Source organism: Pseudophryne corroboree, chromosome 3, assembly GCF_028390025.1.
Source record: "Pseudophryne corroboree isolate aPseCor3 chromosome 3, aPseCor3.hap2, whole genome shotgun sequence".
Classification (NCBI taxonomy): Eukaryota; Metazoa; Chordata; class Amphibia; order Anura; family Myobatrachidae; genus Pseudophryne; species Pseudophryne corroboree.
The window spans coordinates 113,982,439-114,004,953 of NC_086446.1; the positions used below are offsets into that span (position 1 = coordinate 113,982,439).

The 22,515-nt window shown below is 41.4% G+C and overlaps 70 non-coding genes and 30 pseudogenes across 70 annotated transcripts; all 100 read right to left on the reverse strand.

The window, feature by feature from the left end:
- LOC134889918 (5S ribosomal RNA) overlaps positions 1-65 on the reverse strand; it is a 119-nt pseudogene extending 54 nt beyond the window's left edge.
- Positions 66-172: 107 nt separating this feature from the next.
- On the reverse strand, positions 173-291 carry LOC134902247 (5S ribosomal RNA). Its single transcript, XR_010175715.1, has one exon. It is a non-coding gene; the product is annotated as a 5S ribosomal RNA (ribosomal RNA).
- A 107-nt stretch (positions 292-398) lies between these two features.
- Positions 399-517, reverse strand: LOC135069140 (5S ribosomal RNA). The gene has a single exon (XR_010255329.1). It is a non-coding gene; the product is annotated as a 5S ribosomal RNA (ribosomal RNA).
- A 107-nt stretch (positions 518-624) lies between these two features.
- On the reverse strand, positions 625-743 carry LOC135070907 (5S ribosomal RNA). The gene has a single exon (XR_010257055.1). It is a non-coding gene; the product is annotated as a 5S ribosomal RNA (ribosomal RNA).
- Positions 744-850: 107 nt separating this feature from the next.
- Positions 851-969, reverse strand: LOC135063679 (5S ribosomal RNA). Its single transcript, XR_010250004.1, has one exon. It is a non-coding gene; the product is annotated as a 5S ribosomal RNA (ribosomal RNA).
- A 107-nt stretch (positions 970-1,076) lies between these two features.
- On the reverse strand, positions 1,077-1,195 carry LOC135068508 (5S ribosomal RNA). Its single transcript, XR_010254707.1, has one exon. It is a non-coding gene; the product is annotated as a 5S ribosomal RNA (ribosomal RNA).
- Positions 1,196-1,302: 107 nt separating this feature from the next.
- Positions 1,303-1,421, reverse strand: LOC135064269 (5S ribosomal RNA). The gene has a single exon (XR_010250579.1). It is a non-coding gene; the product is annotated as a 5S ribosomal RNA (ribosomal RNA).
- Positions 1,422-1,528: 107 nt separating this feature from the next.
- LOC134902248 (5S ribosomal RNA) lies at positions 1,529-1,647 on the reverse strand. The gene has a single exon (XR_010175716.1). It is a non-coding gene; the product is annotated as a 5S ribosomal RNA (ribosomal RNA).
- Positions 1,648-1,754: 107 nt separating this feature from the next.
- On the reverse strand, positions 1,755-1,873 carry LOC135059139 (5S ribosomal RNA). The gene has a single exon (XR_010245554.1). It is a non-coding gene; the product is annotated as a 5S ribosomal RNA (ribosomal RNA).
- Positions 1,874-1,980: 107 nt separating this feature from the next.
- LOC135070277 (5S ribosomal RNA) lies at positions 1,981-2,099 on the reverse strand. Its single transcript, XR_010256446.1, has one exon. It is a non-coding gene; the product is annotated as a 5S ribosomal RNA (ribosomal RNA).
- A 107-nt stretch (positions 2,100-2,206) lies between these two features.
- LOC135063724 (5S ribosomal RNA) lies at positions 2,207-2,325 on the reverse strand. Its single transcript, XR_010250048.1, has one exon. It is a non-coding gene; the product is annotated as a 5S ribosomal RNA (ribosomal RNA).
- Positions 2,326-2,432: 107 nt separating this feature from the next.
- On the reverse strand, positions 2,433-2,551 carry LOC135070908 (5S ribosomal RNA). The gene has a single exon (XR_010257056.1). It is a non-coding gene; the product is annotated as a 5S ribosomal RNA (ribosomal RNA).
- A 107-nt stretch (positions 2,552-2,658) lies between these two features.
- On the reverse strand, positions 2,659-2,777 carry LOC135063680 (5S ribosomal RNA). Its single transcript, XR_010250005.1, has one exon. It is a non-coding gene; the product is annotated as a 5S ribosomal RNA (ribosomal RNA).
- A 107-nt stretch (positions 2,778-2,884) lies between these two features.
- Positions 2,885-3,003, reverse strand: LOC135064270 (5S ribosomal RNA). The gene has a single exon (XR_010250580.1). It is a non-coding gene; the product is annotated as a 5S ribosomal RNA (ribosomal RNA).
- A 107-nt stretch (positions 3,004-3,110) lies between these two features.
- On the reverse strand, positions 3,111-3,229 carry LOC134902249 (5S ribosomal RNA). The gene has a single exon (XR_010175717.1). It is a non-coding gene; the product is annotated as a 5S ribosomal RNA (ribosomal RNA).
- Positions 3,230-3,336: 107 nt separating this feature from the next.
- Positions 3,337-3,456, reverse strand: LOC134891739 (5S ribosomal RNA; annotated as a pseudogene).
- A 107-nt stretch (positions 3,457-3,563) lies between these two features.
- Positions 3,564-3,682, reverse strand: LOC135070288 (5S ribosomal RNA). The gene has a single exon (XR_010256457.1). It is a non-coding gene; the product is annotated as a 5S ribosomal RNA (ribosomal RNA).
- Positions 3,683-3,789: 107 nt separating this feature from the next.
- Positions 3,790-3,908, reverse strand: LOC135063725 (5S ribosomal RNA). Its single transcript, XR_010250049.1, has one exon. It is a non-coding gene; the product is annotated as a 5S ribosomal RNA (ribosomal RNA).
- A 107-nt stretch (positions 3,909-4,015) lies between these two features.
- LOC134889730 (5S ribosomal RNA) lies at positions 4,016-4,133 on the reverse strand (annotated as a pseudogene).
- Positions 4,134-4,240: 107 nt separating this feature from the next.
- Positions 4,241-4,359, reverse strand: LOC135063681 (5S ribosomal RNA). The gene has a single exon (XR_010250006.1). It is a non-coding gene; the product is annotated as a 5S ribosomal RNA (ribosomal RNA).
- A 107-nt stretch (positions 4,360-4,466) lies between these two features.
- Positions 4,467-4,585, reverse strand: LOC135062430 (5S ribosomal RNA). Its single transcript, XR_010248780.1, has one exon. It is a non-coding gene; the product is annotated as a 5S ribosomal RNA (ribosomal RNA).
- A 107-nt stretch (positions 4,586-4,692) lies between these two features.
- LOC134888919 (5S ribosomal RNA) lies at positions 4,693-4,812 on the reverse strand (annotated as a pseudogene).
- A 107-nt stretch (positions 4,813-4,919) lies between these two features.
- LOC135062431 (5S ribosomal RNA) lies at positions 4,920-5,038 on the reverse strand. The gene has a single exon (XR_010248781.1). It is a non-coding gene; the product is annotated as a 5S ribosomal RNA (ribosomal RNA).
- A 107-nt stretch (positions 5,039-5,145) lies between these two features.
- Positions 5,146-5,264, reverse strand: LOC135059768 (5S ribosomal RNA). The gene has a single exon (XR_010246167.1). It is a non-coding gene; the product is annotated as a 5S ribosomal RNA (ribosomal RNA).
- Positions 5,265-5,371: 107 nt separating this feature from the next.
- On the reverse strand, positions 5,372-5,490 carry LOC135070299 (5S ribosomal RNA). Its single transcript, XR_010256468.1, has one exon. It is a non-coding gene; the product is annotated as a 5S ribosomal RNA (ribosomal RNA).
- A 107-nt stretch (positions 5,491-5,597) lies between these two features.
- On the reverse strand, positions 5,598-5,717 carry LOC134893298 (5S ribosomal RNA; annotated as a pseudogene).
- A 107-nt stretch (positions 5,718-5,824) lies between these two features.
- Positions 5,825-5,943, reverse strand: LOC135062432 (5S ribosomal RNA). The gene has a single exon (XR_010248782.1). It is a non-coding gene; the product is annotated as a 5S ribosomal RNA (ribosomal RNA).
- A 107-nt stretch (positions 5,944-6,050) lies between these two features.
- LOC135059025 (5S ribosomal RNA) lies at positions 6,051-6,169 on the reverse strand. Its single transcript, XR_010245445.1, has one exon. It is a non-coding gene; the product is annotated as a 5S ribosomal RNA (ribosomal RNA).
- A 107-nt stretch (positions 6,170-6,276) lies between these two features.
- On the reverse strand, positions 6,277-6,395 carry LOC134890613 (5S ribosomal RNA; annotated as a pseudogene).
- A 107-nt stretch (positions 6,396-6,502) lies between these two features.
- Positions 6,503-6,621, reverse strand: LOC135070311 (5S ribosomal RNA). Its single transcript, XR_010256479.1, has one exon. It is a non-coding gene; the product is annotated as a 5S ribosomal RNA (ribosomal RNA).
- Positions 6,622-6,728: 107 nt separating this feature from the next.
- Positions 6,729-6,847, reverse strand: LOC134888897 (5S ribosomal RNA; annotated as a pseudogene).
- A 107-nt stretch (positions 6,848-6,954) lies between these two features.
- Positions 6,955-7,073, reverse strand: LOC135070322 (5S ribosomal RNA). Its single transcript, XR_010256490.1, has one exon. It is a non-coding gene; the product is annotated as a 5S ribosomal RNA (ribosomal RNA).
- Positions 7,074-7,180: 107 nt separating this feature from the next.
- LOC134884419 (5S ribosomal RNA) lies at positions 7,181-7,299 on the reverse strand. The gene has a single exon (XR_010168567.1). It is a non-coding gene; the product is annotated as a 5S ribosomal RNA (ribosomal RNA).
- A 107-nt stretch (positions 7,300-7,406) lies between these two features.
- LOC134891990 (5S ribosomal RNA) lies at positions 7,407-7,525 on the reverse strand (annotated as a pseudogene).
- Positions 7,526-7,632: 107 nt separating this feature from the next.
- On the reverse strand, positions 7,633-7,751 carry LOC135070334 (5S ribosomal RNA). The gene has a single exon (XR_010256502.1). It is a non-coding gene; the product is annotated as a 5S ribosomal RNA (ribosomal RNA).
- A 107-nt stretch (positions 7,752-7,858) lies between these two features.
- LOC134896929 (5S ribosomal RNA) lies at positions 7,859-7,978 on the reverse strand (annotated as a pseudogene).
- Positions 7,979-8,085: 107 nt separating this feature from the next.
- LOC135062433 (5S ribosomal RNA) lies at positions 8,086-8,204 on the reverse strand. The gene has a single exon (XR_010248783.1). It is a non-coding gene; the product is annotated as a 5S ribosomal RNA (ribosomal RNA).
- Positions 8,205-8,311: 107 nt separating this feature from the next.
- Positions 8,312-8,430, reverse strand: LOC134900709 (5S ribosomal RNA). Its single transcript, XR_010174217.1, has one exon. It is a non-coding gene; the product is annotated as a 5S ribosomal RNA (ribosomal RNA).
- Positions 8,431-8,537: 107 nt separating this feature from the next.
- LOC134887632 (5S ribosomal RNA) lies at positions 8,538-8,656 on the reverse strand (annotated as a pseudogene).
- A 107-nt stretch (positions 8,657-8,763) lies between these two features.
- Positions 8,764-8,883, reverse strand: LOC134895233 (5S ribosomal RNA; annotated as a pseudogene).
- Positions 8,884-8,990: 107 nt separating this feature from the next.
- On the reverse strand, positions 8,991-9,109 carry LOC135065981 (5S ribosomal RNA). The gene has a single exon (XR_010252244.1). It is a non-coding gene; the product is annotated as a 5S ribosomal RNA (ribosomal RNA).
- Positions 9,110-9,217: 108 nt separating this feature from the next.
- LOC134895704 (5S ribosomal RNA) lies at positions 9,218-9,336 on the reverse strand (annotated as a pseudogene).
- Positions 9,337-9,443: 107 nt separating this feature from the next.
- Positions 9,444-9,562, reverse strand: LOC134901229 (5S ribosomal RNA). The gene has a single exon (XR_010174720.1). It is a non-coding gene; the product is annotated as a 5S ribosomal RNA (ribosomal RNA).
- A 107-nt stretch (positions 9,563-9,669) lies between these two features.
- LOC134892979 (5S ribosomal RNA) lies at positions 9,670-9,788 on the reverse strand (annotated as a pseudogene).
- A 107-nt stretch (positions 9,789-9,895) lies between these two features.
- On the reverse strand, positions 9,896-10,014 carry LOC135070345 (5S ribosomal RNA). The gene has a single exon (XR_010256513.1). It is a non-coding gene; the product is annotated as a 5S ribosomal RNA (ribosomal RNA).
- Positions 10,015-10,121: 107 nt separating this feature from the next.
- LOC134888920 (5S ribosomal RNA) lies at positions 10,122-10,241 on the reverse strand (annotated as a pseudogene).
- Positions 10,242-10,348: 107 nt separating this feature from the next.
- LOC135062434 (5S ribosomal RNA) lies at positions 10,349-10,467 on the reverse strand. The gene has a single exon (XR_010248784.1). It is a non-coding gene; the product is annotated as a 5S ribosomal RNA (ribosomal RNA).
- Positions 10,468-10,574: 107 nt separating this feature from the next.
- On the reverse strand, positions 10,575-10,693 carry LOC135059769 (5S ribosomal RNA). The gene has a single exon (XR_010246168.1). It is a non-coding gene; the product is annotated as a 5S ribosomal RNA (ribosomal RNA).
- A 107-nt stretch (positions 10,694-10,800) lies between these two features.
- LOC135070357 (5S ribosomal RNA) lies at positions 10,801-10,919 on the reverse strand. Its single transcript, XR_010256525.1, has one exon. It is a non-coding gene; the product is annotated as a 5S ribosomal RNA (ribosomal RNA).
- A 107-nt stretch (positions 10,920-11,026) lies between these two features.
- On the reverse strand, positions 11,027-11,145 carry LOC135070383 (5S ribosomal RNA). The gene has a single exon (XR_010256549.1). It is a non-coding gene; the product is annotated as a 5S ribosomal RNA (ribosomal RNA).
- A 107-nt stretch (positions 11,146-11,252) lies between these two features.
- On the reverse strand, positions 11,253-11,371 carry LOC135059770 (5S ribosomal RNA). The gene has a single exon (XR_010246169.1). It is a non-coding gene; the product is annotated as a 5S ribosomal RNA (ribosomal RNA).
- A 107-nt stretch (positions 11,372-11,478) lies between these two features.
- Positions 11,479-11,597, reverse strand: LOC134900445 (5S ribosomal RNA). The gene has a single exon (XR_010173955.1). It is a non-coding gene; the product is annotated as a 5S ribosomal RNA (ribosomal RNA).
- A 107-nt stretch (positions 11,598-11,704) lies between these two features.
- LOC135070282 (5S ribosomal RNA) lies at positions 11,705-11,823 on the reverse strand. The gene has a single exon (XR_010256451.1). It is a non-coding gene; the product is annotated as a 5S ribosomal RNA (ribosomal RNA).
- A 107-nt stretch (positions 11,824-11,930) lies between these two features.
- LOC135070746 (5S ribosomal RNA) lies at positions 11,931-12,048 on the reverse strand. The gene has a single exon (XR_010256899.1). It is a non-coding gene; the product is annotated as a 5S ribosomal RNA (ribosomal RNA).
- Positions 12,049-12,155: 107 nt separating this feature from the next.
- LOC135070384 (5S ribosomal RNA) lies at positions 12,156-12,274 on the reverse strand. Its single transcript, XR_010256550.1, has one exon. It is a non-coding gene; the product is annotated as a 5S ribosomal RNA (ribosomal RNA).
- Positions 12,275-12,381: 107 nt separating this feature from the next.
- On the reverse strand, positions 12,382-12,500 carry LOC135070368 (5S ribosomal RNA). Its single transcript, XR_010256536.1, has one exon. It is a non-coding gene; the product is annotated as a 5S ribosomal RNA (ribosomal RNA).
- A 107-nt stretch (positions 12,501-12,607) lies between these two features.
- LOC134900457 (5S ribosomal RNA) lies at positions 12,608-12,726 on the reverse strand. The gene has a single exon (XR_010173966.1). It is a non-coding gene; the product is annotated as a 5S ribosomal RNA (ribosomal RNA).
- A 106-nt stretch (positions 12,727-12,832) lies between these two features.
- On the reverse strand, positions 12,833-12,950 carry LOC134886567 (5S ribosomal RNA). Its single transcript, XR_010170649.1, has one exon. It is a non-coding gene; the product is annotated as a 5S ribosomal RNA (ribosomal RNA).
- A 107-nt stretch (positions 12,951-13,057) lies between these two features.
- Positions 13,058-13,176, reverse strand: LOC134887010 (5S ribosomal RNA; annotated as a pseudogene).
- Positions 13,177-13,283: 107 nt separating this feature from the next.
- On the reverse strand, positions 13,284-13,403 carry LOC135069528 (5S ribosomal RNA). The gene has a single exon (XR_010255708.1). It is a non-coding gene; the product is annotated as a 5S ribosomal RNA (ribosomal RNA).
- Positions 13,404-13,511: 108 nt separating this feature from the next.
- On the reverse strand, positions 13,512-13,631 carry LOC134888921 (5S ribosomal RNA; annotated as a pseudogene).
- Positions 13,632-13,738: 107 nt separating this feature from the next.
- On the reverse strand, positions 13,739-13,858 carry LOC134891735 (5S ribosomal RNA; annotated as a pseudogene).
- A 107-nt stretch (positions 13,859-13,965) lies between these two features.
- Positions 13,966-14,084, reverse strand: LOC134885506 (5S ribosomal RNA). Its single transcript, XR_010169618.1, has one exon. It is a non-coding gene; the product is annotated as a 5S ribosomal RNA (ribosomal RNA).
- A 108-nt stretch (positions 14,085-14,192) lies between these two features.
- On the reverse strand, positions 14,193-14,311 carry LOC134890805 (5S ribosomal RNA; annotated as a pseudogene).
- Positions 14,312-14,418: 107 nt separating this feature from the next.
- On the reverse strand, positions 14,419-14,537 carry LOC134884684 (5S ribosomal RNA). Its single transcript, XR_010168821.1, has one exon. It is a non-coding gene; the product is annotated as a 5S ribosomal RNA (ribosomal RNA).
- A 107-nt stretch (positions 14,538-14,644) lies between these two features.
- LOC134892980 (5S ribosomal RNA) lies at positions 14,645-14,763 on the reverse strand (annotated as a pseudogene).
- Positions 14,764-14,870: 107 nt separating this feature from the next.
- LOC135070381 (5S ribosomal RNA) lies at positions 14,871-14,989 on the reverse strand. Its single transcript, XR_010256547.1, has one exon. It is a non-coding gene; the product is annotated as a 5S ribosomal RNA (ribosomal RNA).
- A 107-nt stretch (positions 14,990-15,096) lies between these two features.
- On the reverse strand, positions 15,097-15,216 carry LOC134888922 (5S ribosomal RNA; annotated as a pseudogene).
- Positions 15,217-15,323: 107 nt separating this feature from the next.
- LOC135062435 (5S ribosomal RNA) lies at positions 15,324-15,442 on the reverse strand. Its single transcript, XR_010248785.1, has one exon. It is a non-coding gene; the product is annotated as a 5S ribosomal RNA (ribosomal RNA).
- A 107-nt stretch (positions 15,443-15,549) lies between these two features.
- On the reverse strand, positions 15,550-15,668 carry LOC135059771 (5S ribosomal RNA). The gene has a single exon (XR_010246170.1). It is a non-coding gene; the product is annotated as a 5S ribosomal RNA (ribosomal RNA).
- A 107-nt stretch (positions 15,669-15,775) lies between these two features.
- On the reverse strand, positions 15,776-15,894 carry LOC135070392 (5S ribosomal RNA). The gene has a single exon (XR_010256558.1). It is a non-coding gene; the product is annotated as a 5S ribosomal RNA (ribosomal RNA).
- Positions 15,895-16,001: 107 nt separating this feature from the next.
- LOC135070385 (5S ribosomal RNA) lies at positions 16,002-16,120 on the reverse strand. Its single transcript, XR_010256551.1, has one exon. It is a non-coding gene; the product is annotated as a 5S ribosomal RNA (ribosomal RNA).
- A 107-nt stretch (positions 16,121-16,227) lies between these two features.
- Positions 16,228-16,346, reverse strand: LOC135070403 (5S ribosomal RNA). Its single transcript, XR_010256569.1, has one exon. It is a non-coding gene; the product is annotated as a 5S ribosomal RNA (ribosomal RNA).
- A 107-nt stretch (positions 16,347-16,453) lies between these two features.
- Positions 16,454-16,572, reverse strand: LOC134900468 (5S ribosomal RNA). The gene has a single exon (XR_010173977.1). It is a non-coding gene; the product is annotated as a 5S ribosomal RNA (ribosomal RNA).
- A 107-nt stretch (positions 16,573-16,679) lies between these two features.
- Positions 16,680-16,798, reverse strand: LOC135070283 (5S ribosomal RNA). The gene has a single exon (XR_010256452.1). It is a non-coding gene; the product is annotated as a 5S ribosomal RNA (ribosomal RNA).
- A 107-nt stretch (positions 16,799-16,905) lies between these two features.
- Positions 16,906-17,023, reverse strand: LOC135070745 (5S ribosomal RNA). Its single transcript, XR_010256898.1, has one exon. It is a non-coding gene; the product is annotated as a 5S ribosomal RNA (ribosomal RNA).
- Positions 17,024-17,130: 107 nt separating this feature from the next.
- LOC135070386 (5S ribosomal RNA) lies at positions 17,131-17,249 on the reverse strand. Its single transcript, XR_010256552.1, has one exon. It is a non-coding gene; the product is annotated as a 5S ribosomal RNA (ribosomal RNA).
- A 107-nt stretch (positions 17,250-17,356) lies between these two features.
- On the reverse strand, positions 17,357-17,475 carry LOC135070415 (5S ribosomal RNA). Its single transcript, XR_010256581.1, has one exon. It is a non-coding gene; the product is annotated as a 5S ribosomal RNA (ribosomal RNA).
- A 107-nt stretch (positions 17,476-17,582) lies between these two features.
- LOC135058599 (5S ribosomal RNA) lies at positions 17,583-17,701 on the reverse strand. Its single transcript, XR_010245026.1, has one exon. It is a non-coding gene; the product is annotated as a 5S ribosomal RNA (ribosomal RNA).
- A 106-nt stretch (positions 17,702-17,807) lies between these two features.
- Positions 17,808-17,925, reverse strand: LOC134886568 (5S ribosomal RNA). Its single transcript, XR_010170650.1, has one exon. It is a non-coding gene; the product is annotated as a 5S ribosomal RNA (ribosomal RNA).
- A 107-nt stretch (positions 17,926-18,032) lies between these two features.
- LOC134887011 (5S ribosomal RNA) lies at positions 18,033-18,151 on the reverse strand (annotated as a pseudogene).
- A 107-nt stretch (positions 18,152-18,258) lies between these two features.
- LOC135069529 (5S ribosomal RNA) lies at positions 18,259-18,378 on the reverse strand. Its single transcript, XR_010255709.1, has one exon. It is a non-coding gene; the product is annotated as a 5S ribosomal RNA (ribosomal RNA).
- Positions 18,379-18,486: 108 nt separating this feature from the next.
- On the reverse strand, positions 18,487-18,606 carry LOC134888923 (5S ribosomal RNA; annotated as a pseudogene).
- A 107-nt stretch (positions 18,607-18,713) lies between these two features.
- LOC134891736 (5S ribosomal RNA) lies at positions 18,714-18,833 on the reverse strand (annotated as a pseudogene).
- A 107-nt stretch (positions 18,834-18,940) lies between these two features.
- LOC134885507 (5S ribosomal RNA) lies at positions 18,941-19,059 on the reverse strand. The gene has a single exon (XR_010169619.1). It is a non-coding gene; the product is annotated as a 5S ribosomal RNA (ribosomal RNA).
- Positions 19,060-19,167: 108 nt separating this feature from the next.
- On the reverse strand, positions 19,168-19,286 carry LOC134890806 (5S ribosomal RNA; annotated as a pseudogene).
- A 107-nt stretch (positions 19,287-19,393) lies between these two features.
- LOC134884685 (5S ribosomal RNA) lies at positions 19,394-19,512 on the reverse strand. The gene has a single exon (XR_010168822.1). It is a non-coding gene; the product is annotated as a 5S ribosomal RNA (ribosomal RNA).
- Positions 19,513-19,619: 107 nt separating this feature from the next.
- LOC134892981 (5S ribosomal RNA) lies at positions 19,620-19,738 on the reverse strand (annotated as a pseudogene).
- A 107-nt stretch (positions 19,739-19,845) lies between these two features.
- LOC135067471 (5S ribosomal RNA) lies at positions 19,846-19,964 on the reverse strand. Its single transcript, XR_010253684.1, has one exon. It is a non-coding gene; the product is annotated as a 5S ribosomal RNA (ribosomal RNA).
- A 107-nt stretch (positions 19,965-20,071) lies between these two features.
- On the reverse strand, positions 20,072-20,191 carry LOC134888925 (5S ribosomal RNA; annotated as a pseudogene).
- A 107-nt stretch (positions 20,192-20,298) lies between these two features.
- Positions 20,299-20,417, reverse strand: LOC135062436 (5S ribosomal RNA). Its single transcript, XR_010248786.1, has one exon. It is a non-coding gene; the product is annotated as a 5S ribosomal RNA (ribosomal RNA).
- Positions 20,418-20,524: 107 nt separating this feature from the next.
- LOC135069502 (5S ribosomal RNA) lies at positions 20,525-20,643 on the reverse strand. The gene has a single exon (XR_010255682.1). It is a non-coding gene; the product is annotated as a 5S ribosomal RNA (ribosomal RNA).
- Positions 20,644-20,750: 107 nt separating this feature from the next.
- On the reverse strand, positions 20,751-20,869 carry LOC134901372 (5S ribosomal RNA). The gene has a single exon (XR_010174862.1). It is a non-coding gene; the product is annotated as a 5S ribosomal RNA (ribosomal RNA).
- A 107-nt stretch (positions 20,870-20,976) lies between these two features.
- Positions 20,977-21,096, reverse strand: LOC134895234 (5S ribosomal RNA; annotated as a pseudogene).
- Positions 21,097-21,203: 107 nt separating this feature from the next.
- Positions 21,204-21,322, reverse strand: LOC135069501 (5S ribosomal RNA). The gene has a single exon (XR_010255681.1). It is a non-coding gene; the product is annotated as a 5S ribosomal RNA (ribosomal RNA).
- A 108-nt stretch (positions 21,323-21,430) lies between these two features.
- On the reverse strand, positions 21,431-21,549 carry LOC134890807 (5S ribosomal RNA; annotated as a pseudogene).
- Positions 21,550-21,656: 107 nt separating this feature from the next.
- Positions 21,657-21,775, reverse strand: LOC135070427 (5S ribosomal RNA). The gene has a single exon (XR_010256592.1). It is a non-coding gene; the product is annotated as a 5S ribosomal RNA (ribosomal RNA).
- Positions 21,776-21,882: 107 nt separating this feature from the next.
- On the reverse strand, positions 21,883-22,001 carry LOC134897487 (5S ribosomal RNA; annotated as a pseudogene).
- Positions 22,002-22,108: 107 nt separating this feature from the next.
- LOC135070438 (5S ribosomal RNA) lies at positions 22,109-22,227 on the reverse strand. The gene has a single exon (XR_010256604.1). It is a non-coding gene; the product is annotated as a 5S ribosomal RNA (ribosomal RNA).
- Positions 22,228-22,334: 107 nt separating this feature from the next.
- Positions 22,335-22,454, reverse strand: LOC134888926 (5S ribosomal RNA; annotated as a pseudogene).
- Positions 22,455-22,515: the final 61 nt, after the last annotated feature.

A 22,515-nucleotide genomic window follows, 5' to 3' on the forward strand; every position in this document is an offset into this window, starting at 1 on the left:
CCAACACTGCTTAGCTTCCAAGATCAGATGAGATTGGGCGTATCCAGTGTAGTGTGGCTGTAGATGAGCTTTATGGTTTCTGTTAGAACTTTTCTACTTCTAACTACTGGTTCATAAATGAATACGTTTGAAAATGGAATGCATCAACAGAACGGTGTTGGTAGTATAAAAATATCTACAGCACCTTGTATTCCCAGGTGGTCTCCCATCCAAGTACTAACCAGGCCCAACACTGCTTAGCTTCCAAGATCAGATGAGATTGGGCGTATCCAATGTGGTGTGGCTGTAGATGCGTTTTGTGGTTTCTGTTTGAACTTTTCTACTTCTTACTACTGGTTCATAAATGAATACATTTGAAAATTGAATGCATCAACAGAACGGTGTTGGCAGTATAAAAATATCTACAGCACCTTGTATTCGCAGGTGGTCTCCCATCCAAGTACTAACCAGGCCCAACACTGCTTAGCTTCCAAGATCAGATAAGATTGGGCGTATCCAGTGTGGTGTGGCTGTAGATGAGCTTTGTGGTTTCTGTTAGAACTTTTCTACTTCTAACTACTGGTTCATAAATGAATACGTTTGAAAATGGAATGCATCAACAGAACGGTGTTGGCAGTATAAAAATATCTACAGCACCTTGTATTTCCAGGTGGTCTCCCATCCAAGTACTAACCAGGCCCAACACTGCTTAGCTTCCAAGATCAGATGAGATTGGGCGTATCCAGTGTGGTGTGGTTGTAGATGAACTTTGTGGTTTCTGTTAGAACTTTTCTACTTCTAACTACTGGTTCATAAATGAATACGTTTTAAAATGGAATGCATCAACAGAACGGTGTTGGCAGTATAAAATTATCTACAGCACCTTGTATTCCCAGGTGGTCTCCTATCCAAGTACTAACCAGGCCCAACACTGCTTAGCTTCCAAGATCAGATGAGATTGGGCGTATCCAGTGTGGTGTGGCTGTAGATGAGCTTTATGGTTTCTGTTAGAACTTTTCTACTTCTAACTACTGGTTCATAAATGAATACGTTTGAAAATGGAATGCATCAACAGAACGGTGTTGGCAGTATAAAAATATCTACAGCACCTTGTATTCCCAGGTGGTCTCCCATTCAAGTACTAACCAGGCCCAACACTGCTTAGCTTCCAAGATCAGATGAGATTGGGCATATCCAGTGTGGTGTGGCTGTAGAAGAGCTTTATGGTTTCTGTAAGTACTTTTCTACTTCTAACTACTGGTTCATAAATGAATATGTTTGAAAATGGAATGCATCAACAGAACGGTGTTGGTAGTATAAAAATATCTACAGCACCTTGTATTCCCAGGTGGTCTCCCATTCAAGTACTAACCAGGCCCAACACTGCTTAGCTTCCAAGATCAGATGAGATTGGGCGTATCCAGTGTAGTGTGGCTGTAGATGAGCTTTATGGTTTCTGTTAGAACTTTTCTACTTCTAACTACTGGTTCATAAATGAATACGTTTGAAAATGGAATGCATCAACAGAACGGTGTTGGTAGTATAAAAATATCTACAGCACCTTGTATTCCCAGGTGGTCTCCCATCCAAGTACTAACCAGGCCCAACACTGCTTAGCTTCCAAGATCAGATGAGATTGGGCGTATCCAATGTGGTGTGGCTGTAGATGCGCTTTGTGGTTTCTGTTAGAACTTTTCTACTTCTAACTACTGGTTCATAAATGAATACGTTTGAAAATGGAATGCATCAACAGAACGGTGTTGGTAGTATAAAAATATCTACAGCACCTAGTATTCCCAGGTGGTCTCCCATCCAAGTACTAACCAGGCCCAACACTGCTTAACTTCCAAGATCAGATGAGATTGGGCATATCCAGTGTGGTGTGGCTGCAGATGAGCTTTGTGGTTTCTGTTAGAACTTTTCTACTTCTAACTACTGGTTCATAAATGAATACGTTTGAAAATGGAATGCATCAACAGAACAGTGTTGGCAGTATAAAAATATCTACAGCACCTTGTATTCCCAGGTGGTCTCCCATCCAAGTACTAACCAGGCCCAACACTGCTTAGCTTCCAAGATCAGATGAGATTGGGCGTATCCAGTGTGGTGTGGCTGTAGATGAGCTTTGTGGTTTCTGTTTGAACTTTTCTACTTCTTACTACTGGTTCATAAATGAATACATTTGAAAATTGAATGCATCAACAGAACGGTGTTGGCAGTATAAAAATATCTACAGCACCTTGTATTCCCAGGTGGTCTCCCATCCAAGTACTAACCAGGCCCAACACTGCTTAGCTTCCAAGATCAGATAAGATTGGGCGTATCCAGTGTGGTGTGGCTGTAGATGAGCTTTGTGGTTTCTGTTAGAACTTTTCTACTTCTAACTACTGGTTCATAAATGAATACGTTTGAAAATGGAATGCATCAACAGAACGGTGTTGGCAGTATAAAAATATCTACAGCACCTTGTATTTCCAGGTGGTCTCCCATCCAAGTACTAACCAGGCCCAACACTGCTTAGCTTCCAAGATCAGATGAGATTGGGCGTATCCAGTGTGGTGTGGTTGTAGATGAACTTTGTGGTTTCTGTTAGAACTTTTCTACTTCTAACTACTGGTTCATAAATGAATACGTTTTAAAATGGAATGCATCAACAGAACGGTGTTGGCAGTATAAAATTATCTACAGCACCTTGTATTCCCAGGTGGTCTCCTATCCAAGTACTAACCAGGCCCAACACTGCTTAGCTTCCAAGATCAGATGAGATTGGGCGTATCCAGTGTGGTGTGGCTGTAGATGAGCTTTATGGTTTCTGTTAGAACTTTTCTACTTCTAACTACTGGTTCATAAATGAATACGTTTGAAAATGGAATGCATCAACAGAACGGTGTTGGCAGTATAAAAATATCTACAGCACCTTGTATTCCCAGGTGGTCTCCCATTCAAGTACTAACCAGGCCCAACACTGCTTAGCTTCCAAGATCAGATGAGATTGGGCGTATCCAGTGTAGTGTGGCTGTAGATGAGCTTATTGGTTTCTGTTAGAACTTTTCTACTTCTAACTACTGGTTCATAAATGAATACGTTTGAAAATGGAATGCATCAACAGAACGGTGTTGGTAGTATAAAAATATCTACAGCACCTTGTATTCCCAGGTGGTCTCCCATCCAAGTACTAACCAGGCCCAACACTGCTTAGCTTCCAAGATCAGATGAGATTGGGCGTATCCAATGTGGTGTGGCTGTAGATGCGCTTTGTGGTTTCTGTTAGAACTTTTCTACTTCTAACTACTGGTTCATAAATGAATACATTTTTAAATGGAATGCATCAACAGAACGGTGTTGGCAGTATAAAATTATCAACAGCACCTTGTATTCCCAGGTGGTCTCTCCATCCCAGTACTAACCAGGCCCAACACTGCTTAGCTTCCAAGATCAGATGAGATTGGGCGTATCAAGTGTGGTGTGGCTGTAGATGAGCTTTATGGTTTCTGTTAGAACTTTTCTACTTCTAACTACTGGTTCATAAATGAATACGTTTGAAAATGGAATGCATCAACAGAACGGTGTTGGCAGTATAAAAATATCTACAGCACCTTGTATTCCCAGGTGGTCTCCCATCCAAGTACTAACCAGGCCCAACACTGCTTAGCTTCCAAGATCAGATGAGATTGGGCGTATCCAGTGTGGTGTGGCTGTAGATGAGCTTTGTGGTTTCTGTTTTAACTTTTCTACTTCTTACTACTGGTTCATAAATGAATACATTTGAAAATTGAATGCATCAACAGAACGGTGTTGGCAGTATAAAAATATCTACAGCACCTTGTATTCCCAGGTGGTCTCCCATCCAAGTACTAACCAGGCCCAACACTGCTTAGCTTCCAAGATCAGATAAGATTGGGCGTATCCAGTGTGGTGTGGCTGTAGATGAGCTTTGTGGTTTCTGTTAGAACTTTTCTACTTCTAACTACTGGTTCATAAATGAATACGTTTGAAAATGGAATGCATCAACAGAACGGTGTTGGCAGTATAAAAATATCTACAGCACCTTGTATTTCCAGGTGGTCTCCCATCCAAGTACTAACCAGGCCAACACTGCTTAGCTTCCAAGATCAGATGAGATTGGGCGTATCCAGTGTGGTGTGGTTGTAGATGAACTTTGTGGTTTCTGTTAGAACTTTTCTACTTCTAACTACTGGTTCATAAATGAATACGTTTTAAAATGGAATGCATCAACAGAACGGTGTTGGCAGTATAAAATTATCTACAGCACCTTGTATTCCCAGGTGGTCTCCTATCCAAGTACTAACCAGGCCCAACACTGCTTAGCTTCCAAGATCAGATGAGATTGGGCGTATCCAGTGTGGTGTGGCTGTAGATGAGCTTTATGGTTTCTGTTAGAACTTTTCTACTTCTAACTACTGGTTCATAAATGAATACGTTTGAAAATGGAATGCATCAACAGAACGGTGTTGGCAGTATAAAATTATCTACAGCACCTTGTATTCCCAGGTGGTCTCCCATCCAAGTACTAACCAGGCCCAACACTGCTTAGCTTCCAAGATCAGATGAGATTGGGCGTATCCAGTGTGGTGTGGCTGTATATGAGCTTTATGGTTTCTGTTAGAACTTTTCTACTTCTAACTACTGGTTCATAAATGCATATGTTTGAAAATGGAATGCATCAACAGAACTGTGTTGGCAGTATAAAAATATCTACAGCACCTTGTATTCCCAGGTGGTCTCCCATCCAAGTACTAACCAGGCCCAACACTGCTTAGCTTCCAAGATCAGATGAGATTGGGCGTATCCAGTGTGGTTTTGGATGTAGATGAGCTTACTAGTTTCTGTTAAAACTTTTCTACTTCTAACTACTGGTTCATAAATGAATACGTTTGAAAATGGAATGCATCAACAGAACGGTGTTGGCAGTATAAAATTATCTACAGCACCTTGTATTCCCAGGTGGTCTCCCATCCAAGTACTAACCAGGCCCAACACTGCTTAGCTTCCAAGATCAGATGAGATTGGGCGTATCCAGTGTGGTGTGGCTGTATATGAGCTTTATGGTTTCTGTTAGAACTTTTCTACTTCTAACTACTGGTTCATAAATGCACACGTTTGAAAATGGAATGCATCATCAGAACTGTGTTGGCAGTATAAAAATATCTACAGCACCTTGTATTCCCAGGTGGTCTCCCATCCAAGTACTAACCAGGCCCAACACTGCTTAGCTTCCAAGATCAGATGAGATTGGGCGTATCCAGTGTGGTGTTGCTGTAGATGAGCTTTGTGGTTTCTGTTAGAACTTTTCTACTTCTAACTACTGGTTCATAAATGAATATGTTTGAAAATGGAATGCATCAACAGAACGGTGTTGGCAGTATAAAATTATCTACAGCACCTTGTATTCCCAGGTGGTCTCCCATCCAAGTACTAACCAGGCCCAACACTGCTTAGCTTCCAAGATCAGATGAGATTGGGCGTATCCAGTGTGGTGTGGCTGTAGATGAGCTATGTGGTTTCTGTTAGAACTTTTCTACTTCTAACTACTGGTTCATAAATGAAAATGTTTGAAAATGGAATGCATCAACAGAACGGTGTTGGCAGTATAAAAATATCTACAGCACCTTGTATTCCCAGGTGGTCTCCCATCCAAGCACTAACCAGGCCCAACACTGCTTAGCTTCCAAGATCAGATGAGATTGGGCGTATCCAGTGTGGTTTTGGATGTAGATGAGCTTTGTAGTTTCTGTTAAAACTTTTCTACTTCTAACTACTGGTTCATAAATGAATACGTTTGAAAATGGAATGCATCAACAGAACGGTGTTGGCAGTATAAAATTATCTACAGCACCTTGTATTCCCAGGTGGTCTCCCATCCAAGTACTAACCAGGCCCAACACTGCTTAGCTTCCAAGATCAGATGAGATTGGGCGTATCCAGTGTGGTGTGGCTGTATATGAGATTTATGGTTTCTGTTAGAACTTTTCTACTTCTAACTACTGGTTCATAAATGCATACATTTGAAAATGGAATGCATCAACAGAACTGTGTTGGCAGTATAAAAATATCTACAGCACCTTGTATTCCCAGGTGGTCTCCCATCCAAGTACTAACCAGGCCCAACACTGCTTAGCTTCCAAGATCAGATGAGATTGGGCATATCCAGTGTGGTGTGGCTGTAGATGAGCTTTGTGGTTTCTGTTAGAACTTTTCTACTTCTAACTACTGGTTCATAAATGAATATGTTTGAAAATGGAATGCATCAACAGAACGGTGTTGGCAGTATAAAATTATCTACAGCACCTTGTATTCCCAGGTGGTCTCCCATCAAAGTACTAACCAGGCCCAACACTGCTTAGCTTCCAAGATCAGAATAGATTGGGCGTATCCAGTGTGGTGTGGTTGTAGATGAGCTTTATGGTTTCTGTTAGAACTTTTCTACTTCTAACTACTGGTTCATAAATAAATACGTTTGAAAATGGAATGCATCAACAGAACGGTGTTGGCAGTATAAAAATATCTACAGCACCTTGTATTCCCAGGTGGTCTCCCATCCAAGTACTAACCAGGCCCAACACTGCTTAGCTTCCAAGATCAGATGAGATTGGGCGTATCCAGTGTGGTGTGGCTGTAGATGAGCTTTGTGGTTTCTGTTAGATCTTTTCTACTTCTAACTACTGGTTCATAAATGAATATGTTTGAAAATGGAATGCATCAACAGAATGGTGTTGGCAGTATAAAATTATCTACAGCACCTTGTATTCCCAGGTGGTCTCCCATCAAAGTACTAACCAGGCCCAACACTGCTTAGCTTCCAAGATCAGAATAGATTGGGTGTATCCAGTGCGGTGTGGTTGTAGATGAGCTTTATGGTTTCTGTTAGAACTTTTCTACTTCTAACTACTGGTTCATAAATAAATACGTTTGAAAATGGAATGCATCAACAGAACGGTGTTGGCAGTATAAAGATATCTACAGCACCTTGTATTCCCAGGTGGTCTCCCATCCAAGTACTAACCAGGCCCAACACTGCTTAGCTTCCAAGATCAGATGAGATTGGGCGTATCCAGTGTGGTGTGGCTGTAGATGAGCTTTGTGGTTTCTGTTAGAACTTTTCTACTTCTAACTACTGGTTCATAAATGAATACGTTTGAAAATGGAATGCATCAACAGAACGGTGCTGGCAGTATAAAAATATCTACAGCACCTTGTATTCCCAGGTGGTCTCCCATCCAAGTACTAACCAGGCCCAACACTGCTTAGCTTCCAAGATCAGATGAGATTGGGCTTATCCAGTGTGGTGTGGCTGTATATGAGCTTTATGGTTTCTGTTAGAACTTTTCTACTTCTAACTACTGGTTCATAAATGAAAACGTTTGAAAATGGAATGCATCAACAGAACGGTGTTGGCAGTATAAAAATATCTACAGCACCTTGTATTCCCAGGTGGTCTCCCATCCAAGTACTAACCAGGCCCAACACTGCTTAGCTTCCAAGATCAGAGGAGATTGGGCGTATCCAGTGTTGTGTGGCTGTACATGAGCTTTAGGGTTTCTGTTAGAACTTTTCTACTTCTAACTACTGGTTCATAAATGCAAACGTTTGAAAATGGAATGCATCAACAGAACTGTGTTGGCAGTATAAAAATATCTACAGCACCTTGTATTCCCAGGTGGTCTCCCATCCAAGTACTAACCAGGCCCAACACTGCTTAGCTTCCAAGATCAGATGAGATTGGGCGTATCCAGTGTGGTGTGGCTGTAGATGAACTTTGTGGTTTCTGTTAGAACTTTTCTACTTCTAACTACTGGTTCATAAATGAATACGTTTGAAAATGGAATGCATCAACAGAACGGTGTTGGCAGTATAAAAATATCTACAGCACCTTGTATTCCCAGGTGGTCTCCCATCCAAGTCCTAACCAGGCACAACACTGCTTAGCTTCCAAGATCAGATGAGATTGGGCATATCCAGTGTGGTTTTGGATGAAGATGAGCTTTGTAGTTTCTGTTAAAACTTTTCTACTTCTAACTACTGGTTCATAAATGAATACGTTTGAAAATGGAATGCATCAACAGAACGATGTTGGCAGTATAAAATTATCTACAGCACCTTGTATTCCCAGGTGGTCTCCCATCCAAGTACTAACCAGGCCCAACACTGCTTAGCTTCCAAGATCAGATGAGATTGGGCGTATCCAGTGTGGTGTGGCTGTATATGAGCTTTATGGTTTCTGTTAGAACTTTTCTACTTCTAACTACTGGTTCATAAATGCATACGCTTGAAAATGGAATGCATCAACAGAACGGTGTTGGCAGTATAAAAATATCTACAGCACCTTGTATTCCCAGGTGGTCTCCCATCCAAGTACTAACCAGGCCCAACACTGCTTAGCTTCCAAGATCAGATGAGATTGGGAGTATCCAGTGTGGTGTGGCTGTAGATGAGCTTTGTGGTTTCTGTTAGAACTTTTCTACTTCTAACTACTGGTTCATAAATGAATACGTTTGAAAATGGAATGCATCAACAGAACGGTGTTGGCAGTATAAAAATATCTACAGTACCTTGTATTCCCAGGTGATCTCCCATCCAAGTACTAACCAAGCCCAACACTGCTTAGCTTCCAAGATCAGATGAGATTGGGCATATCCAGTGTGGTGTGGCTGTAGATGAGCTTTGTGGTTTCTGTTAGAACTTTTCTACTTCTAACTACTGGTTCATAAATGAATACGTTTGAAAATGGAATGCATCAACAGAACGGTGTTGGCAGTATAAAAATATCTACAGCACCTTGTATTCCCAGGTGGTCTCCCATCCAAGTCCTAACCAGGCACAACACTGCTTAGCTTCCAAGATCAGATGAGATTGGGCGTATCCAGTGTGGTTTTGGATGTAGATGAGCTTTGTAGTTTCTGTTAGAACTTTTCTACTTCTAACTACTGGTTCATAAATGAATACGTTTGAAAATGGAATGCATCAACAGAACGGTGTTGGCAGTATAAAAATATCTACAGCACCTTGTATTCCCAGGTGGTCTCCCATCCAAGTACTAACCAGGCCCAACACTGCTTAGCTTCCAAGATCAAATGAGATTGGGTGTATCCAGTGTGTTGTGGCTGTAGATGAGCTTTGTAGTTTCTGTTAGAACTTTTTCTACTTCTAACTACTGGTTCATAAATTAATACGTTTGAAAATGGAATGCATCAACAGAACGGTGTTGGCAGCATAAAAATATCTACAGCAATTTGTATTCCCAGGTGGTCTCCCATCCAAGTACTAACCAGGCCCAACACTTCTTAGCTTCCAAGATCAGAGGAGATTGTGCATATCCAGTGTGGTATGGCTGTAGATGAGCTTTGTGGTTTCTGTTAGAACTTTTCTACTTCTAACTACTGGTTCATAAATGAATACGTTTGAAAATGGAATGCATCAACAGAACGGTGTTGGCAGTATAAAAATATCTACAGCACCTTGTATTCCCAGGTGGTCTCCCATCAAAGTACTAACCAGGCCCAACACTGCTTAGCTTCCAAGATCAGATGAGATTGGGCGTATCCAGTGTGGTGTGGCTGTAGATGAGCTTTGTGGTTTCTGTTAGAACTTTTCTACTTCTAACTACTGGTACATAAATGAATACGTTTGAAAATGGAATGCATCAACAGAACGGTGTTGGCAGTATAAAATTATCTCCAGCACCTTGTATTCCCAGGTGGTCTCCCATCCAAGTACTAACCAGGCCCAACACTGCTTAGCTTCCAAGATCAGAATAGATTGGGCATATCCAGTGTGGTGTGGCTGTAGATGAGCTTTGTGGTTTCTGTTAGAACTTTTCTACTTCTAACTACTGGTTCATAAATGAATACGTTTGAAAATGGAATGCATCAACAGAACGGTGTTGGCAGTATAAAAATATCTACAGCACCTTGTATTCCCAGGTGGTCTCCCATCCAAGTACTAACCAGGCCCAACACTGCTTAGCTTCCAAGATCAGATGAGATTGGGCGTATCCAGTGTGGTGTGGCTGTAGATGAGCTTTGTAGTTTCTGTTAGAACTTTTCTACTTCTAACTACTGGTTCATAAATGAATACGTTTGAAAATGGAATGCATCAACAGAACGGTGTTGGCAGTATAAAAATATCTACAGCACCTTGTATTCCCAGGTGGTCTCCCATCCAAGTACTAACCAGGCCCAACACTGCTTAGCTTCCAAGATCAGATGAGATTGGGCGTATCCAGTGTGGTTTTGGATGTAGATGAGCTTTGTAGTTTCTGTTAAAACTTTTCTACTTCTAACTACTGGTTCATAAATGAATACGTTTGAAAAGGGAATGCATCAACAGAACGGTGTTGGCAGTATAAAATTATCTACAGCACCTTGTATTCCCAGGTGGTCTCCCATCCAAGTACTAACCAGGCCCAACACTGCTTAGCTTCCAAGATCAGATGAGATTGGGCGTATCCAGTGTGGTGTGGCTGTATATGAGCTTTATGGTTTCTGTTAGAACTTTTCTACTTCTAACTACTGGTTCATAAATGCATACGTTTGAAAATGGAATGCATCAACAGAACTGTGTTGGCAGAATAAAAATATCTACAGCACCTTGTATTCCCAGGTGGTCTCCCATCCAAGTACTAACCAGGCCCAACACTGCTTAGCTTCCAAGATCAGATGAGATTGGGCGTATCCAGTGTGGTGTTGCTGTAGATGAGCTTTGTGGTTTCTGTTAGAACTTTTCTACTTCTAACTACTGGTTCATAAATGAATACGTTTAAAAATGGAATGCATCAACAGAACGGTGTTGGCAGTATAAAAATATCTACAGCACCTTGTATTCCCAGGTGGTCTCCCATCCAAGTACTAACCAGGCCCAACACTGCTTAGCTTCCAAGATCAGATGAGATTGGGCGTATCCAGTGTGGTGTGGCTGTAGATGAGCTTTGTGGTTTCTGTTAGAACTTTTCTACTTCTAACTACTGGTTCATAAATGAATACGTTTGAAAATGGAATTTATCAACAGAACGGTGTTGGCAGTATAAAAATATCGACAGCACCTTGTATTCCCAGGTGGTCTCCCATCCAAGTACTAACCAGGCCCAACACTGCTTAGCTTCCAAGATCAGGTGAGATTGGGCGTATCCAGTGTGGTGTGGCTGTAGATGAGCTTTGTGGTTTCTGTTAGAACTTTTCTACTTCTAACTACTGGTTCATAAATGAAAACGTTTGAAAATGGAATGCATCAAAATAACGGTGTTAGCAGTATAAAAATATCTACAGCACCTTGTATTCCCAGGTGGTCTCCCATCCAAGTACTAACCAGGCCCAACACTGCTTAGCTTCCAAGATCAGATGAGATTGGGCGTATCCAGTGTGGTGTTGCTGTAGATGAGCTTTGTGGTTTCTGTTAGAACTTTTCTACTTCTAACTACTGGTTCATAAATGAATACGTTTGAAAATGGAATGCATCAACAGAACGGTGTTGGCAGTATAAAAATATCTACAGCACCTCGTATTCCCAGGTGGTCTCCCATCCAAGTACTAACCAGGCCCAACACTGCTTAGCTTCCAAGATCAGATGAGATTGGGCGTATCCAGTGTGGTGTGGCTGTAGATGAGCTTTGTAGTTTCTGTTAGAACTTTTCTACTTCTAACTACTGGTTCATAAATGAATACGTTTGAAAATGGAATGCATCAACAGAACGGTGTTGGCAGTATAAAAATATCTACAGCACCTCGTATTCCCAGGTGGTCTCCCATCCAAGTACTAACCAGGCCCAACACTGCTTAGCTTCCAAGATCAGATGAGATTGGGCGTATCCAGTGTTGTGTTGCTGTAGATGAACTTTCTGGTATCTGTTAGAACTTTTCTACTTCTAACTACTGGTTCATAAATGAATATGTTTTAAAATGGAATGCATCAACAGAACGGTGTTGGCAGTATAAAATTATCTACAGCACCTTGATTCCCAGGTGGTCTCCCATCCAAGTGCTAACCAGGCCCAACACTGCTTAGCTTCCAAGATCAGATGAGATTGGGCGTATCCAGTGTGGTGTGGCTGTAGATGAGCTTTGTGGTTTCTGTTAGAACTTTTCTACTTCTAACTACTGGTTCATAAATGAATACGTTTGAAAATGGAATTTATCAACAGAACGGTGTTGGCAGTATAAAAATATCGACAGCACCTTGTATTCCCAGGTGGTCTCCCATCCAAGTACTAACCAGGCCCAACACTGCTTAGCTTCCAAGATCAGGTGAGATTGGGCGTATCCAGTGTGGTGTGGCTGTAGATGAGCTTTGTGGTTTCTGTTAGAACTTTTCTACTTCTAACTACTGGTTCATAAATGAATACGTTTGAAAATGGAATGCATCAAAATAACGGTGTTAGCAGTATAAAAATATCTACAGCACCTTGTATTCCCAGGTGGTCTCCCATCCAAGTACTAACCAGGCCCAACACTGCTTAGCTTCCAAGATCAGATGAGATTGGGCGTATCCAGTGTGGTGTGGCTGTAGATGAGCTTTGTGGTTTCTGTTAGAACTTTTCTACTTCTAACTACTGGTTCATAAATGAACACGTTTGAAAATGGAATGCATCAACAGAACGGTGTTGGCAGTATAAAAATATCTACAGCACCTCGTATTCCCAGGTGGTCTCCCATCCAAGTACTAACCAGGCCCAACACTGCTTAGCTTCCAAGATCAGATGAGATTGGGCGTATCCAGTGTGGTGTGGCTGTAGATGAGCTTTGTTGTTTCTGTTAGAACTTTTCTACTTCTAACTACTGGTTCATAAATGAATACGTTTAAAATGGAATGCATCAACAGAACGGTGTTGGCAGTATAAAATTATCTACAGCACCTTGATTCCCAGGTGGTCTCCCATCCAAGTACTAACCAGGCCCAACACTGCTTAGCTTTCAAGATCAGATGAGATTGGGCATATCCAGTGTGGTGTGGCTGTAGAAGAGCTTTATGGTTTCTGTTAGTACTTTTCTACTTCTAACTACTGGTTCATAAATGAATACGTTTAAAAATGGAATGCATCAACAGAACGGTGTTGGTAGTATAAAAATATCTACAGCACCTTGTATTCCCAGGTGGTCTCCATTCCAAGTACTAACCAGGCCCAACACTGCTTAGCTTCCAAGATCAGATGAGATTGGGCGTATCCAGTGTGGTGTGGCTGTAGATGAACTTTATGGTTTCTGTTAGAACTTTTCTACTTCTTACAACTGGTTCATAAATTAATACGTTTGAAAATTGAATGCATCAACAGAACGGTGTTGGTAGTATAAAAATATCTACAGCACCTATGTATTCCCAGGTGATCTCCCATCCAAGTACTAACCAGGCCCAACACTGCTTAGCTTCCAAGATCAGATGAGATTGGGCGTATCCAGTGTGGTGTGGCTGTAGATGAGCTTTGTGGTTTCTGTTAGAACTTTTCTACTTCTAACTACTGGTTCATAAATGAATACGTTTGAAAATGGAATGCATCAACAGAACGGTGTTGGCAGTATAAAAAATATCTACAGCACCTTGTATTCCCAGGTGGTCTCCCATCCAAGTACTAACCAGGCCCAACACTGCTTAGCTTCCAAGATCAGATGAGATTGGGCGTATCCAGTGTGGTTTTGGATGTAGATGAGCTTTGTAGTTTCTGTTAAAACTTTTCTACTTCTAACTACTGGTTCATAAATGAATATGTTTGAAAATGGAATGCATCAACAGAACGGTGTTGGCAGTATAAAATTATCTACAGCACCTTGTATTCCCAGGTGGCCTCCCATCCAAGTACTAACCAGGCCCAACACTGCTTAGCTTCCAAGATCAGATGAGATTGGGCGTATCCAGTGTGGTTTTGGATGTAGATGAGCTTTGTAGTTTCTGTTAGAACTTTTCTACTTCTAACTACTGGTTCATAAATGAATACGTTTGAAAATGGAATGCATCAACAGAATGGTGTTGGCAGTATAAAAATATCTACAGCACCTTGTATTCCCAGGTGGTCTCCCATCCAAGTACTAACCAGGCCCAACACTGCTTAGCTTCCAAGATCCAATGAGATTGGGCGTATCCAGTGTGTTGTGGCTGTAGATGAGCTTTGTGGTTTCTGTTAGAACTTTTTCTACTTCTAACTACTGGTTCATAAATGAATACGTTTGAAAATGGAATGCATCAACAGAACGGTGTTGGCAGTATAAAAATATCTACAGCAATTTGTATTCCCAGGTGGTCTCCCATCCAAGTACTAACCAGGCCCAACACTTCTTAGCTTCCAAGATCAGATGAGATTGGGCATATCCAGTGTGGTATGGCTGTAGATGAGCTTTGTGGTTTCTGTTAGAACTTTTCTACTTCTAACTACTGGTTCATAAATGAATACGTTTGAAAATGGAATGCATCAACAGAACGGTTTTGGCAGTATAAAATTATCTCCAGCACCTTGTATTCCCAGGTGGTCTCCCATCCAAGTACTAAGCAGGCCCAACACTGCTTAGCTTCCAAGATCAGATGAGATTGGGCGTATCCAGTGTGGTGTGGCTGTAGATGAGCTTTGTGGTTTCTGTTAGAACTTTTCTACTTCTAACTACTGGTACATAAATGAATACGTTTGAAAATGGAATGCATCAACAGAACGGTTTTGGCAGTATAAAATTATCTCCAGCACCTTGTATTCCCAGGTGGTCTCCCATCCAAGTACTAACCAGGCCCAACACTGCTTAGCTTCCAAGATCAGAATAGATTGGGCATATCCAGTGTGGTGTGGCTGTAGATGAGCTTTGTGGTTTCTGTTAGAACTTTTCTACTTCTAACTACTGGTTCATAAATGAATACGTTTGAAAATGGAATGCATCAACAGAACGGTGTTGGCAGTATAAAAATATCTACAGCACCTTGTATTCCCAGGTGGTCTCCCATCCAAGTACTAACCAGGCCCAACACTGCTTAGCTTCCAAGATCAGATGAGATTGGGCGTATCCAGTGTGGTGTGGCTGTAGATGAGCTTTGTAGTTTCTGTTAGAACTTTTCTACTTCTAACTACTGGTTCATAAATGAATACGTTTGAAAATGGAATGCATCAACAGAACGGTGTTGGCAGTATAAAAATATCTACAGCACCTTGTATTCCCAGGTGGTCTCCCATCCAAGTACTAACCAGGCCCAACACTGCTTAGCTTCCAAGATCAGATGAGATTGGGCGTATCCAGTGTGGTTTTGGATGTAGATGAGCTTTGTAGTTTCTGTTAAAACTTTTCTACTTCTAACTACTGGTTCATAAATGAATACGTTTGAAAAGGGAATGCATCAACAGAACGGTGTTGGCAGTATAAAATTATCTACAGCACCTTGTATTCCCAGGTGGTCTCCCATCCAAGTACTAACCAGGCCCAACACTGCTTAGCTTCCAAGATCAGATGAGATTGGGCGTATCCAGTGTGGTGTGGCTGTATATGAGCTTTATGGTTTCTGTTAGAACTTTTCTACTTCTAACTACTGGTTCATAAATGCATACGTTTGAAAATGGAATGCATCAACAGAACTGTGTTGGCAGAATAAAAATATCTACAGCACCTTGTATTCCCAGGTGGTCTCCCATCCAAGTACTAACCAGGCCCAACACTGCTTAGCTTCCAAGATCAGATGAGATTGGGCGTATCCAGTGTGGTGTTGCTGTAGATGAGCTTTGTGGTTTCTGTTAGAACTTTTCTACTTCTAACTACTGGTTCATAAATGAATACGTTTAAAAATGGAATGCATCAACAGAACGGTGTTGGCAGTATAAAAATATCTACAGCACCTTGTATTCCCAGGTGGTCTCCCATCCAAGTACTAACCAGGCCCAACACTGCTTAGCTTCCAAGATCAGATGAGATTGGGCGTATCCAGTGTGGTGTGGCTGTAGATGAGCTTTGTGGTTTCTGTTAGAACTTTTCTACTTCTAACTACTGGTTCATAAATGAATACGTTTGAAAATGGAATTTATCAACAGAACGGTGTTGGCAGTATAAAAATATCGACAGCACCTTGTATTCCCAGGTGGTCTCCCATCCAAGTACTAACCAGGCCCAACACTGCTTAGCTTCCAAGATCAGGTGAGATTGGGCGTATCCAGTGTGGTGTGGCTGTAGATGAGCTTTGTGGTTTCTGTTAGAACTTTTCTACTTCTAACTACTGGTTCATAAATGAAAACGTTTGAAAATGGAATGCATCAAAATAACGGTGTTAGCAGTATAAAAATATCTACAGCACCTTGTATTCCCAGGTGGTCTCCCATCCAAGTACTAACCAGGCCCAACACTGCTTAGCTTCCAAGATCAGATGAGATTGGGCGTATCCAGTGTGGTGTGGCTGTAGATGAGCTTTGTGGTTTCTGTTAGAACTTTTCTACTTCTAACTACTGGTTCATAAATGAATACGTTTGAAAATGGAATGCATCAACAGAACGGTGTTGGCAGTATAAAAATATCTACAGCACCTCGTATTCCCAGGTGGTCTCCCATCCAAGTACTAACCAGGCCCAACACTGCTTAGCTTCCAAGATCAGATGAGATTGGGCGTATCCAGTGTGGTGTGGCTGTAGATGAGCTTTGTAGTTTCTGTTAGAACTTTTCTACTTCTAACTACTGGTTCATAAATGAATACGTTTGAAAATGGAATGCATCAACAGAACGGTGTTGGCAGTATAAAAATATCTACAGCACCTCGTATTCCCAGGTGGTCTCCCATCCAAGTACTAACCAGGCCCAACACTGCTTAGCTTCCAAGATCAGATGAGATTGGGCGTATCCAGTGTTGTGTTGCTGTAGATGAACTTTCTGGTATCTGTTAGAACTTTTCTACTTCTAACTACTGGTTCATAAATGAATATGTTTTAAAATGGAATGCATCAACAGAACGGTGTTGGCAGTATAAAATTATCTACAGCACCTTGATTCCCAGGTGGTCTCCCATCCAAGTGCTAACCAGGCCCAACACTGCTTAGCTTCCAAGATCAGATGAGATTGGGCGTATCCAGTGTGGTGTGGCTGTAGATGAGCTTTGTGGTTTCTGTTAGAACTTTTCTACTTCTAACTACTGGTTCATAAATGAATACGTTTGAAAATGGAATTTATCAACAGAACGGTGTTGGCAGTATAAAAATATCGACAGCACCTTGTATTCCCAGGTGGTCTCCCATCCAAGTACTAACCAGGCCCAACACTGCTTAGCTTCCAAGATCAGGTGAGATTGGGCGTATCCAGTGTGGTGTGGCTGTAGATGAGCTTTGTGGTTTCTGTTAGAACTTTTCTACTTCTAACTACTGGTTCATAAATGAATACGTTTGAAAATGGAATGCATCAAAATAACGGTGTTAGCAGTATAAAAATATCTACAGCACCTTGTATTCCCAGGTGGTCTCCCATCCAAGTACTAACCAGGCCCAACACTGCTTAGCTTCCAAGATCAGATGAGATTGGGCGTATCCAGTGTGGTGTGGCTGTAGATGAGCTTTGTGGTTTCTGTTAGAACTTTTCTACTTCTAACTACTGGTTCATAAATGAACACGTTTGAAAATGGAATGCATCAACAGAACGGTGTTGGCAGTATAAAAATATCTACAGCACCTCGTATTCCCAGGTGGTCTCCCATCCAAGTACTAACCAGGCCCAACACTGCTTAGCTTCCAAGATCAGATGAGATTGGGCGTATCCAGTGTGGTGTGGCTGTAGGTGAGCTTTGTTGTTTCTGTTAGAACTTTTCTACTTCTAACTACTGGTTCATAAATGAATACGTTTAAAATGGAATGCATCAACAGAACGGTGTTGGCAGTATAAAATTATCTACAGCACCTTGATTCCCAGGTGGTCTCCCATCCAAGTACTAACCAGGCCCAACACTGCTTAGCTTTCAAGATCAGATGAGATTGGGCATATCCAGTGTGGTGTGGCTGTAGAAGAGCTTTATGGTTTCTGTTAGTACTTTTCTACTTCTAACTACTGGTTCATAAATGAATACGTTTAAAAATGGAATGCATCAACAGAACGGTGTTGGTAGTATAAAAATATCTACAGCACCTTGTATTCCCAGGTGGTCTCCATTCCAAGTACTAACCAGGCCCAACACTGCTTAGCTTCCAAGATCAGATGAGATTGGGCGTATCCAGTGTGGTGTGGCTGTAGATGAACTTTATGGTTTCTGTTAGAACTTTTCTACTTCTTACAACTGGTTCATAAATTAATACGTTTGAAAATTGAATGCATCAACAGAACGGTGTTGGTAGTATAAAAATATCTACAGCACCTATGTATTCCCAGGTGATCTCCCATCCAAGTACTAACCAGGCCCAACACTGCTTAGCTTCCAAGATCAGATGAGATTGGGCGTATCCAGTGTGGTGTGGCTGTAGATGAGCTTTGTGGTTTCTGTTAGAACTTTTCTACTTCTAACTACTGGTTCATAAATGAATACGTTTGAAAATGGAATGCATCAACAGAACGGTGTTGGCAGTATAAAAAATATCTACAGCACCTTGTATTCCCAGGTGGTCTCCCATCCAAGTACTAACCAGGCCCAACACTGCTTAGCTTCCAAGATCAGATGAGATTGGGCGTATCCAGTGTGGTTTTGGATGTAGATGAGCTTTGTAGTTTCTGTTAAAACTTTTCTACTTCTAACTACTGGTTCATAAATGAATATGTTTGAAAATGGAATGCATCAACAGAACGGTGTTGGCAGTATAAAATTATCTACAGCACCTTGTATTCCCAGGTGGCCTCCCATCCAAGTACTAACCAGGCCCAACACTGCTTAGCTTCCAAGATCAGATGAGATTGGGCGTATCCAGTGTGGTTTTGGATGTAGATGAGCTTTGTAGTTTCTGTTAGAACTTTTCTACTTCTAACTACTGGTTCATAAATGAATACGTTTGAAAATGGAATGCATCAACAGAATGGTGTTGGCAGTATAAAAATATCTACAGCACCTTGTATTCCCAGGTGGTCTCCCATCCAAGTACTAACCAGGCCCAACACTGCTTAGCTTCCAAGATCCAATGAGATTGGGCGTATCCAGTGTGTTGTGGCTGTAGATGAGCTTTGTGGTTTCTGTTAGAACTTTTTCTACTTCTAACTACTGGTTCATAAATGAATACGTTTGAAAATGGAATGCATCAACAGAACGGTGTTGGCAGTATAAAAATATCTACAGCAATTTGTATTCCCAGGTGGTCTCCCATCCAAGTACTAACCAGGCCCAACACTTCTTAGCTTCCAAGATCAGATGAGATTGGGCATATCCAGTGTGGTATGGCTGTAGATGAGCTTTGTGGTTTCTGTTAGAACTTTTCTACTTCTAACTACTGGTTCATAAATGAATACGTTTGAAAATGGAATGCATCAACAGAACGGTTTTGGCAGTATAAAATTATCTCCAGCACCTTGTATTCCCAGGTGGTCTCCCATCCAAGTACTAAGCAGGCCCAACACTGCTTAGCTTCCAAGATCAGATGAGATTGGGCGTATCCAGTGTGGTGTGGCTGTAGATGAGCTTTGTGGTTTCTGTTAGAACTTTTCTACTTCTAACTACTGGTACATAAATGAATACGTTTGAAAATGGAATGCATCAACAGAACGGTTTTGGCAGTATAAAATTATCTCCAGCACCTTGTATTCCCAGGTGGTCTCCCATCCAAGTACTAACCAGGCCCAACACTGCTTAGCTTCCAAGATCAGAATAGATTGGGCATATCCAGTGTGGTGTGGCTGTAGATGAGCTTTGTGGTTTCTGTTAGAACTTTTCTACTTCTAACTACTGGTTCATAAATGAATACGTTTGAAAATGGAATGCATCAACAGAACGGTGTTGGCAGTATAAAAATATCTACAGCACGTTGTATTCCCAGGTGGTCTCCCATCCAAGTACTAACCAGGCCCAACACTGCTTAGCTTCCAAGATCAGATGAGATTGGGCGTATCCAGTGTGGTGTGGCTGTAGATGAGCTTTGTGGTTTCTGTTAGAACTTTTCTACTTCTAACTACTGGTTCATAAATGAATACGTTTGAAAATGGAATGCATCAACAGAACGGTGTTGGCAGTATAAAAATATCTACAGCACCTTGTATTCCCAGGTGGTCTCCCATCCAAGTACTAACCAGGCCCAACACTGCTTAGCTTCCAAGATCAGATGAGATTGGGCGTATCCAGTGTGGTTTTGGATGTAGATGAGCTTTGTAGTTTCTGTTAAAACTTTTCTACTTCTAACTACTGGTTCATAAATGAATACGTTTGAAAAGGGAATGCATCAACAGAACGGTGTTGGCAGTATAAAATTATCTACAGCACCTTGTATTCCCAGGTGGTCTCCCATCCAAGTACTAACCAGGCCCAACACTGCTTAGCTTCCAAGATCAGATGAGATTGGGCGTATCCAGTGTGGTGTGGCTGTATATGAGCTTTATGGTTTCTGTTAGAACTTTTCTACTTCTAACTACTGGTTCATAAATGCGTACGTTTGAAAATGGAATGCATCAACAGAACTGTGTTGGCAGAATAAAAATATCTACAGCACCTTGTATTCCCAGGTGGTCTCCCATCCAAGTACTAACCAGGCCCAACACTGCTTAGCTTCCAAGATCAGATGAGATTTGGCGTATCCAGTGTGGTGTTGCTGTAGATGAGCTTTGTGGTTTCTGTTAGAACTTTTCTACTTCTAACTACTGGTTCATAAATGAGTACGTTTAAAAATGGAATGCATCAACAGAACGGTGTTGGCAGTATAAAAATATCTACAGCACCTTGTATTCCCAGGTGGTCTCCCATCCAAGTACTAACCAGGCCCAACACTGCTTATCTTCCAAGATCAGATGAGATTGGGCGTATCCAGTGTGGTGTGGCTGTAGATGAGCTTTGTGGTTTCTGTTAGAACTTTTCTACTTCTAACTACTGGTTCATAAATGAATACGTTTGAAAATGGAATGCATCAACAGAACGGTGTTGGCAGTATAAAAATATCTACAGCACCTTGTATTCCCAGGTGGTCTCCCATCCAAGTCCTAACCAGGCACAACACTGCTTAGCTTCCAAGATCAGATGAGATTGGGCGTATCCAGTGTGGTTTTGGATGTAGATGAGCTTTGTAGTTTCTGTTAGAACTTTTCTACTTCTAACTACTGGTTCATAAATGAATACGTTTGAAAATGGAATGCATCAACAGAACGGTGTTGGCAGTATAAAAATATCTACAGCACCTTGTATTCCCAGGTGGTCTCCCATCCAAGTACTAACCAGGCCCAACACTGCTTAGCTTCCAAGATCAAATGAGATTGGGCGTATCCAGTGTGTTGTGGCTGTAGATGAGCTTTGTGGTTTCTGTTAGAACTTTTTCTACTTCTAACTACTGGTTCATAAATGAATACGTTTGAAAATGGAATGCATCAACAGAACGGTGTTGGCAGTATAAAAATATCTACAGCAATTTGTATTCCCAGGTGGTCTCCCATCCAAGTACTAACCAGGCCCAACACTTCTTAGCTTCCAAGATCAGATGAGATTGGGCATATCCAGTGTGGTATGGCTGTAGATGAGCTTTGTGGTTTCTGTTAGAACTTTTCTACTTCTAACTACTGGTTCATAAATGAACACGTTTGAAAATGGAATGCATCAACAGAACGGTGTTGGCAGTATAAAAATATCTACAGCACCTTGTATTCCCAGGTGGTCTCCCATCCAAGTACTAACCAGGCCCAACACTGCTTAGCTTCCAAGATCAGATGAGATTGGGCGTATCCAGTGTGGTGTGGCTGTAGATGAGCTTTGTGGTTTCTGTTAGAACTTTTCTACTTCTAACTACTGGTACATAAATGAATACGTTTGAAAATGGAATGCATCAACAGAACGGTGTTGGCAGTATAAAATTATCTCCAGCAAATTGTATTCCCAGGTGGTCTCCCATCCAAGTACTAACCAGGCCCAACACTGCTTAGATTCCAAGATCAGAATAGATTGGGCATATCCAGTGTGGTGTGGCTGTAGATGAGCTTTGTGGTTTCTGTTAGAACTTTTCTACTTCTAACTACTGGTTCATAAATGAATACGTTTGAAAATGGAATGCATCAACAGAACGGTGTTGGCAGTATAAAAATATCTACAGCACCTTGTATTCCCAGGTGGTCTCCCATCCAAGTACTAACCAGGCCCAACACTGCTTAGCTTCCAAGATCAGATGAGATTGGGCGTATCCAGTGTGGTGTGGCTGTAGATGAGCTTTGTGGTTTCTGTTAGAACTTTTCTACTTCTAACTACTGGTTCATAAATGAATACGTTTGAAAATGGAATGCATCAACAGAACGGTGTTGGCAGTATAAAAATATCTACAGCACCTTGTATTCCCAGGTGGTCTCCCATCCAAGTACTAACCAGGCCCAACACTGCTTAGCTTCCAAGATCAGATGAGATTGGGCGTATCCAGTGTGGTTTTGGATGTAGATGAGCTTTGTAGTTTCTGTTAAAACTTTTCTACTTCTAACTACTGGTTCATAAATGAATACG